Source organism: Pteropus alecto, unplaced genomic scaffold, assembly GCF_000325575.1.
Source record: "Pteropus alecto unplaced genomic scaffold, ASM32557v1 scaffold111, whole genome shotgun sequence".
In the NCBI taxonomy this organism is placed as follows: domain Eukaryota; kingdom Metazoa; phylum Chordata; class Mammalia; order Chiroptera; family Pteropodidae; genus Pteropus; species Pteropus alecto.
This window is the reverse complement of record NW_006431915.1, coordinates 3,715,094-3,725,501: the sequence shown is the minus strand read 5'-3', so window position 1 is coordinate 3,725,501 and position 10,408 is coordinate 3,715,094.

Below are 10,408 nucleotides of genomic sequence, written 5' to 3'. Positions count from 1 at the left end.
CTCAAAGGAGTTTTTGCTGCATATGCACAGTTGTAAGGAAGTAGGGTGTTGACAATCCTGGCAGACTCAACAGATGAAAACTGCCACTTCGATATGGCAAGGAACGTGTGTGTGTGTGTGTGTGTGTGTGTGTGTGTGTGTGTGTGTGTGTGTGTGTGTGACATACTTTTACATCCATCAAATATCAGGCTGACTGTACTGGGTTAACTCAGTTATCTGTGTTAAAATCCAGAAAAAAATCATTAAAAGAAATACCATTTGAGCTCTGCCTAGGAGGATCTGGAAGATTGACAAGAAGGGATGATGGAATGATATTCCAGGTTAGTGGGGCGGAATCGACAAAAGTCTGAAAGATGAAGATGTTTTTGAGGCATAAGAAGCAATTGGTCTGGAATGGATGATACATCAGTTATTGAATAAAGGCCTGATACTACATGAGGTAGAGAAAGTGTATTATAGCCATACCATGGAGGGACTTTACACTTTAGCTAATAGTGGGGAGGTGGTGACAGTGGGGAGGGATCTTCTTCCTCTCCTCTCTCCCATCTCCAACAATCCATAATTAAAATTCAGCTCTTAGATAACAAGGGCAAGGACAGAGAAATGAGACCCATGGTCTGTATGGCTCCTCCTTCAAGAGGCCTGACCAGCTCTCCAGCTTCCTGAAGATTTAATCCACAAATGTTTCTTTCATATCATTTCAACACTATTCCACCTGTGCATCAAGCAATCTGTACATGAATGCTAAATTAAACCATAACCGAATTTGTACTATTTCAAGTCACTCTGTTAGATGTTGAGAGGAGATATCAAACTGAATAAGACAAGCAGGCTTTGCAAGTTTATACTCTATTTTTATAATAGTTCCTTGAATTTGGTGTAGATAATAAACTGAGGGTTAAGTAACTTGTCCAGGGTCATGTAGGGTAATGAATGACTGAGCCTGGATTCAAACTCTGGAAGCTCGCTGGACCTCAGTTTCCTGGACTGTTATATGAGGAGACTATAAATACAACATGGAGTAGCTGAAGATGAAATGAACTAGCATAAGTAAAGCCCCAGCACCGTGCTTCACACCTAGTTACTGTTGTTATTTTCGTTGCTTTCCACAGAGTTAGTACAGAGCTGAGGCTGGGGCTCAGGGCTTTCTAAGCTCCCCCTAAATTTATGGGTTTTTTTTTTTGTTTTGTTTTTTGTTTTTGCAGTTCTGTACTGTCTCCCAGCAAGATGATACAGCATATTTTGGTTTAGCTTCTCAATATAAAAATTGAAGGTATAAATAGACTAGAGAGTGAAGTGGCATTAAAGTGATGCTGGAAATGTGATTAACAAAGTAGATGACTAGTCTGAGGTACGTGCCAATCCACCATTCTTCAGGCTTCACTAAGCTCTCTGCTAGGATCAAGTCCAGTTCCAGTGAAACTGTCACCCAGCGATGGTCAGACTTTAGCTCCTGATGGCCTGACTTCAGCTGACAGCAGCGTGACTTTGTGCTCATTGCTTCCACAGCAGTCGCCACATCCAAAAAGGCTTTGGAACTTGGCAGACTTAAGTTTACATCCCAATTCCAACACTTGTTTGCTCTCTGATCATGGTTTAGTTGCTTACCTTTTTTCAGTCTCAATTTTCCTCGCTGTCAAATGGGAATACTAATACCTGCTCACAGGATTGTCGTAAGGTCATATGAAAATAAAAATTATATCCAGCACTTCATTAAAAGAAAATTTTACATCTTTTGTAAGAAAGTCGTTAATGAGTCTTGGATACCAGTCTGTATGGTATGTTTACTTTTATAAATGCGTCTTTGAAAGAGAGAGCCATTTTCCTCAGTCTGGATCTTTGGGTGACATTACACAGAGAAATGTACAAGAAGCCAGAGGGAAGCCCAGGAGAGATTTGCCGCCAGCCCAGATTTCATTCTAACCAAACCCATTGTGTGGAAGCCTGCATTTATAGTAAGATAAATCAGAAAGCAGTTACTCCCTTCTTAAAGGACTTGAAAAGAGTATAGGAAATCTGTCTGAAAGTAGTTTGGAAAGGCTTAAATGTAAAACAAAGAATAAATTTCTATTAGGATCTTGGGTGATTATTTAAAATTTAGTTTCCGTTTTGTCACATTATTTTCCAGGAAAAGATATATAAACAATTAAGTAAAAAAAAATTACAAGATTAAATATTTAAAAAATTGTCCTTTTTCAGCTTTCTAGGAGCATAGTTGTTTCAAGTGCAGCATGTATGCTCCATTTCCCTTATTGTTTCCCTATTGCTCTCCATTTTTAATGTCCAATTTAATATTTTCATCTTAATGCCATTATTCCTTATTCTGTTTCTGTCTTCTCCTTTTGTATTTTTAGATTATGTCTTTTTGAAGGCAAAAGAGTTAATTTGGTTAGTTTGTCAAATAGTTGTTAATTCAATTATAGGAAATAAAAATCCAAACCACAAAACAAAACCAAAACCAAAACCAAACAAAAAAAGAAACCAAAAAGAAAAAAAGGCAACCCGCCGCCACCGCCAACCACAATCATCAAACCCTACACCCAGACTTTCTCATAAGCACTGAGTAGCTCAACTTCAAAGAGTGACTGTGCTGTTCAGTTTTTGTTGGCAGTGATAGTGAAGCCACTCTCCTTTTGCTTATAGAGTCACATGAACCAGTTCCTCATTTATTTATTCCCTTCCAGTGCTTAGAGTTGAGTGTCCTTTCATGATATTTTTTCTTACTAGAGTGGTTGTCTCTTTCAACCAATGAAGAACTGATTTTTAATTCTAACTTCATCACTTAGAATTTAATCACATAGTCGGTCTAAGACTGTGTTTCCTTATCTGTAAAATGAGAGACTGTTATGAGGATCAAATTAGATAAGAGATATGAGAGCCCTTTTTCTTTTATCCCTGTTGAAATCCTATTTCAAAACTATTTTTTCCAAAGAGATGATAGTTACATTTAATAGTACATGAAATTATTTGAGAATGGAAATATAAATACCAACTTCTGTTTATTTAGATGTCATAGTTCTTTCTTGAGTGATAAATTATATCTGAGAAAAATTTTACATTCTCACTTAACTACATGGAAAAGCATGGGTTCTATTGATTTCCTTAATAATTCTTAGCCTTCAGAATTCTTGTTTTTGACTTAGTTTGGGGCTACTTCTTCTTTTCTTATAAATTACAAATCTGATAACCCAGAATTTAAATGCATGGGACATCAGATTACCATATCTATTGTTTTTATGAATCTGTATAAAAGAGTATCAATTCAATTTAATTTAATTCATCCCAGTTCAACAAACATCGATGAGCATTCCAGTGGGTGCCAGACACCAGGGAAGGGACTGGAGAATAAAAAGTTGAGCATGGATCGTGGAGGATGATGAACATCTATGCCAGCTAGTTTCCTTGAAATTTTTCTACTAGCCTCATGAGAAAACAATAATTTAATATTTATTTTATAAAAACATCATTGTTTCTGAAGCGCCTTACTTAATTCTTATTTTATCTTAATAATAATATGAGACAGTCACTATTTCTTTGTCACAGGGGAGAACCCTGAGATTTAGCAAGATTGAAATTTGCTTAAGTTTGAATCCTCAGCTGTTTTATGGCAGAGCCAAGATTCATAAACAGCCTGCATCTAAATTATATATATATATAATATTCATATGTATATATTTATATATAGATAAAAATTTCTTATGCTAAACTGCATCCATCCTAAGAAAGATAACACATTCATCAAATAAATTATGGTCTCATTTTTTTCTCCTCAGCTTTATTGAACTATAATTGACAGTTGCTCATATTTACATTGTACAATTCAATGAGTTTATGGTCTCATTTTTGTGTTTTAATTTGGCACAATGACATCTGTTTCTTCTTGCCAAGTTCACTACTCATCTGTCTGTTCTCTTGACATAGTAGACATACCAGAGCTTTGAACTTCTTAGAAGAAAGGAACTGTCTAAATTGAAGGTCTTATTATTATTGCTGTTACTATTAGCCAAGACAAATGAAAAGTGGTGAATAGAGCATCGCTTGTCTTACCAGAACTCTTTCATTAAGGGAAATGGTTATTTTCACTCCCCATAGCTATGTAATGATTAATGCAACAAGGTACAATATACTCAGTATAAGACATAATCTCACTGAGGCCAATCACCTGTGTACTTGTCTAAAGAGAAAAGAATGGAGGCCAAATTGGACCCAGTGCTGACATTTGATAACTGCAGTGAAACATCATGCTAGATCTGCAAATTTTTGACAGCTATTTATTTACAGTCTAGAGACCATAACATTATCTAGTGGAACTAATCTTGAATAAATTTCTTTTACAGGTGGAAGTGAAAAAAAATTTTTTTTGGTCTCTTAGAGCAAAGAGAAGATATTTCAGGGCAGATAAATAGCTGATTAATGCTTTACCAATTAGTACTTCTTATAGCTACACAAAAGGAACAATGCACAATTTTCAGTATAATATAATATAAATATAAACAAAGTAGAATTGCAAGAAAAGCAGTTAAATAAATTACTTTGCCTCACCTACCAACTTTATGCCAGCTATAGGGGGTACTGTGGGTGTGTATAATCAGTTAACCATCTTCATCCCTTGGAGAGAGACTGGGTTGCTATTTAATAGTTGTGTGTTCTTGGACAGTTTATCTAAACTCCCAGAGGCTCAGTCTTCTCATCTGTAAAATGAAGGAAACAATACCCATCTCATCAGTTTCTATGTATGAAGCGTGTCTTTGAATATAGGGTCCACCTTAAGTAAGTGAATCATAAGTTGTAGGAAAGATGCTGATGCTGATAACGGTACTTTGGCACCTTTTTGAATAGGCTAAGAAAGCATTTTTCAACCACTGGCCGGCCTTTGGATTCCACTGGCAGGAGTTTGGTCTCAGCCACAGCCCTGGCTTGTTTCTTAGGAATTTGGCCGTGGCCCACAGTCCCACATCCAGACCTTCCATTCAGACCCAGGTTTCCAGTGTGGCCCATGCTGAGCAAGATGGAGTGAGGCCCTGGAGAAGGAGTCCTATTGCTCTGGCTGTGTCTTTTAGGTATTTCAAGGCCAGTCATCTGGTCCTTGGCTCACAGCACCTCAGGACTCTTGCTTTCCTGGAATCCTGATGTCGTGTTTATGAAACTGTCACCATCTATGGGACCACAACTGACAGGATGAGATTAGACACACCTCTGTGCAACTGACTTCTAATCCTCACCCCTGGGCTCAGACAGCATGGTGGGAAGAATCACTGATGATTGTGGGTCTCTATGGAGATGAGCAATCATGCATCAGGATTAATGAGACTACACTGTGTCTCCCCTACTATCAAGTAGGGGGCCCCAACCCCTGGGCCATGGACTGGTACTGGTCTATGGTCTGTTAGGAACCAGGCTGCACAGCAGGCGATGAGCAGTGAGTGAGTGAGTGAGAGATGAGAGAAGCTTCATCTGTATTTGCAGCTGCTCCCCAGCACTAGCATCACCACCTCAGCTCCACCTCAGATCATTAGGCATTGGATTCCCACAGGAGCACCGGTCCCTGGTGCCAAAAAGGTTAGGGACAGCTGTTCTAGATGATGGTTCTCTCCATGCAGTATTTGCATCTCACTCTCACCTTTGTCCCAGGGTTTGACCTGCTGCCTGTTGTTGCATTATGGCTTCTCATTGAATTTTTGGTGAATTGAACTTTCTGACTTTAGTTTTCTACACTGTACTCAGTGCTGATGTTGCTGAAGATGAAGATGATAATGACAATGATAATGATGGAGAAAGATAAGATAGCGGAATTAGAAGGGAGAGAGGTAGTTAACAACCACGGAATACAAGCTATGGCTCTGCAGCTGATTGTTCAGGGAGGCCAGAGGATGTTACATTGACTGTCAACCAGAGAAAAAAATGGCTACACATTCCTTATTGAGACTTGAATCAAAAAGAGTTTACTCCCATGATCCACACGATAGCATAAAATTGATAAAAGTCAACATTTATTGAGTACTTACTGTGTACTAGTCACTATTCTAAGCACCTTACATGTGTTATCTCATTTAAGCCTTCAAAAACCCTATGAAGAAGTCAGTACTATTATTATTATCTCCAGAAGCATAGAGATGTTAAGTGATTTGCTCAAGATCACACAGCTTGTTATTGGCAGAGCCAGGAGTTGATCTCAGGCAGTGTGACTCCAGAGCTACCCTCTTAACCACTAGTATTGCCTTTGGGATACAAGGCAGTAAAGTTACAGGGTTCTAGGTACAAAATGAGATGCAGTTGCCTTGGAAAATTGGGCACTGCAAACTTGACTTTGGCAGTATTCATTTTTCTTTTGCTGACTAATTAAGACAAATTAAAAATTAATATTAAACTAAAGCCATAAATCGGTGGATCAAAAACCCAAAGGGGAGAGATAGAATAAGATCATGGTTAAAGCAGGTTGACAGATGCACAAAATCAGAATGTTTCCTAGATACAAGGACGCAAATATAGACACAACATTACATGAGTGACTGGGAAGACTAAGGCTCTGAGGCTGGAACCGGAGAATAATAGTCCATTCCCAGATATGATTACTGTAAAGGACAAAGTGGAGGCAATGATAATCCTCAGTGGACTGGTGAACAGAAACAAGGACTTGATTTTGAGTCTTCTTTTCCATTGCCCCACTGGTCCTTCCTTTTTGTATAGACAGCTATGATGTTCTCTTCTCAATATTTTCCTTCTTATATAAGACAGTTTTTATTTCCTTTTTCTGTATAAGGGGCATTGAAAGGAGACTGCAGAGGATGGCAAAGATCCTGGAAGGGACAGAAATTCCATCATGCCACAGTCTATTGAAATACTGTCATAACCTTAGGACCCTGGGCAGTTAAACACCTTACCAGGAGGCCTATTGGGCTATTCTTGAATAAGGAATGGGGAGATACTGATTTGTTACCTGTCACTATCACCTACCCACTATGGGATCTCTGGCAAGTCATGTTTCTCTCTTGAGTTTCAGTATCTTTGCCATAATACAGGGAGTTGGAAGAATTCAGTGATTTCAAACTTAAAACAAAATACTTTGAGACTCCTTTCTTTAAATAAATGTTCTTGGTATCATAAGCAAAGCAAATCAAATATTAAAGCAGAGTGGCTCTGAGGTTCAGTGTCTCATCTTTCTCCATCTCATAGTGGCTACTGGGGTCTTTTGGTTAATAGTTCTAACACCACTGTAATAGATTATATCAAAGATATTTTCCAGCTCTAAAATTCTGTATGACAACCTCAAGCAAAGGCAATAGTTTAACAAAAGTCAGCACACGCACAGAATTCATGTTAAACTTTTTTTTTAATGCTTTCTTGGGAAAACAAAAACAAAAGCCAATAATTTCTTAATATATTTCAGCCCAAAGTAGGACTGTTTTTTAGGTACAAGTGAATAAATTCCAGTAGTGTTTGAGTTAGTAGACTTCAAAAGAAGGCAGGAGTTGAGTTTTGGGACAGAAATCAGGTTTCATTTATGTCTTCCGTATCTCTTGTGAGCATAAATGCTTCTAAATCAATCCATAGAGCATCAGTGGATTTGAGATTGGAAAGCAGTCACATCATATGCATATTTCACACTGCAGTATTTCTGTTTAGTTCTGTTCCCCTCAGCAGATTTGTATCTGACCGCTGAGTGCTTTGGTATACTGGGTACTGCATACACAGTAGCGCTGAGGGTGTCGGGTTATTCTGCGAGAACTATGAGTGGCTCTGATTTGTTTCCTGTTTGGTTGACTTACTGGTATTCTGCTGTGCCTGATTCATAGCTGGCCTTCAAAAATATCTGTTGAGTGAATGGATGAATTTAGTAAGATGAGTCCGGTCACTGAAAGGTCTCAGTGGCCACTCCAGCCAAGACTTGAGAAATAGCCTAAGAGTTGGCAGAGATCTTTAGAGACTGGCCAACTATTGTTTTAACATTCATGTCATCATGGGCTCATGAGCCTATAGAAATATTTTATGGGCTTAGATCATAACTCTACAATATAAAAGAGGAGTACTCAGGGCCTTTGTCTGATGTCCACAGGAGCAAATAAGAGGTAGAAATCAGGCCTGTGAGGATGATCTTTAAAATTGATAATCTGATCCATCTAAGAAAAAGCAGAAATATATATCTTTGAGATATCTTGCTGCCCGCACCTCCTTGTTGGTGATCAGAAACTCAGTAGCCTGGAATTGACTAACCCACTATTCACTTTACATCTGGAATCTTAGTTTAATATGGGCAAAGGCAGAGAAGAATATTTCATTGGCAGAATTCTAGCTCTTTTCTCTCTAGAATATATTTTATGCTCAATGAGTTGAACCAGTTCTTCATCTTGTTTTTGTAATTTCAAACTACATGGAATGTATTCGTAATCTGTTTTTGAGTTAAACATGGTTGTTAAATTCTTATATGGTGGTGTAAAGTTTATAGAGCACCAGGGTAGCATTTCTTTTGTATGTTCAAAGGAAGATTCGATTTCTGAGATGCTCCCTGACAAAAGAATTTTTGTGATCAAATAAATTTTATTGGAATGATGCCACAGAGAATCAGCGTTGGAATAAATGTTATTTTTAGCTATTTATAAATTAATGTGAAATATATCTAAGAGTTTGTATTGCTTAAAATCTTGTTCCGGTTGAGTATAATTTTTAAACACTGATTAATACTGAATTTATTTATCCGAATTAAGAAGCGAACTGCTTAGAGTTTTACAAAGATGCCTAAATTTAAAGTGAAAAATAATTTTAATGAAATTGTTTGATGGAAAATAATAAAAAAATGAATTAATTCCATGCTTCCTTAAAGAGAATAAAGTAAATGCAGTTGATTTCTTATCATGCCTCAGGCTCTTCACTATAAATATTATACAATATTATAGAACAGTATGGCTTTCACCGTTGTACGTGAGGGCCTCTTTGCGTCCAGACCCTTTAATTCTTTGAGTTCTTGCACATGCTGTTTACCAACAGAATTTATCATCTTCTTTGAAGTTTTTACTTGCCTGTCATTTCTTATTTTTCTCTCCACTCTGATCTCCATCAGTTTTTTCTGATGTGAGGTGGGATAGGCTGGTGCAGTTTTTAGAACTGTTTATAAACTAAGATTAATACATTCTGAGAGGCTTGTGTAAAGTGTAGGAGTATTACTTTAAATTCATGATATTTAGGGACCTTTTATTGTTACTGTTATTTATTTTTACTGTTATTATTGTTTATTCCCTGGATCTGAATAATTGCTGTTTTGAATGTGCGTGTGCAGGAAAGGGACTTCTTAATACATCTGACTAATGGATGACTTTTTATTTAAAAAATTAACATATTTTGCTGTAAAATATCATTGATCTCATTCTCAATCAACTGCCTGACTGTTCTCTCTTTTAGATAAATGGAAATAACCACCTGGAAATTAACCCTAAATTCTAACAGAGATGCAGGAATATGAGCAGTGTTCTACAGCTATTATTAATAGGCTAACTGTTCTGTCTCTTTCTCTTACTCTTTGGTTGCTGTAATTTTTATTTGGAACATCTCAGAATTTTTTTTACTCGACAGCTAGATATTAAAACAAAAACAAAACAAAACCCAGAACAGATTTAAATTCCTCAGAGCAACATGATAGAAAGAACAGAACTCTGGACTTGATATCAAGAGGCCCAGAGTAGTCTAGATCCAGAAGAGCTTGCGTCTGCCACTGACTAGCCTTGTGACCATGAACAAATCTCTGAGCCTCATTTCCCCTCCTCTGAAAACTGAGGAGTTTGAATGAGATACGCTAAAGTTTGAATGAGATACGCTAAAACTGAGGAGTTTGAATGAGCTCTGAGACTGGTATGTCACCTCAACACAGTGGGGTGTAATGAAGTCCTGTTTCACTAGGGGCTTCGCCCATGTGACTGATTTATTCATGAAGCCTGGAAAGAGCTCTAGGGCCCTTCCGCCTTTATCTCTCTCAGGCTGTCAAGGCTCCTTCTACTTTTCCAGCGCTGCCCTCAACTGTTGGCATTTTTAAAGTAAGGAATGAACTATGAGAAGCTTTTCGAATTGTCTTCTTTGTTTTCTCATAAATAATGTGTTGTTGTATGCACACCTTGACCTATAATTTTCTGGCTCTGCCTCTTGGGGTGCCAGAGCTAACTCTTCTGACCGGTATTCTGTGCCCCCAAAATTGTAGCTGAGAGTGCTGCTCCCTGGTTCATCTGTCATCCGCCTTCTTGACAATACCCTGAATCCTCGTCTCTTCCTTATTAATGACAAGAATATCACAATCAGAAAGAGATGAAAAATTGCAAGTAGTTTTAGTTGGGATGGTGACTAACTATAAAATATCTATATGTTATATATATATTATATAAATATTTTGTGTAAATATAATTATATAATTATGTTATATTAATAT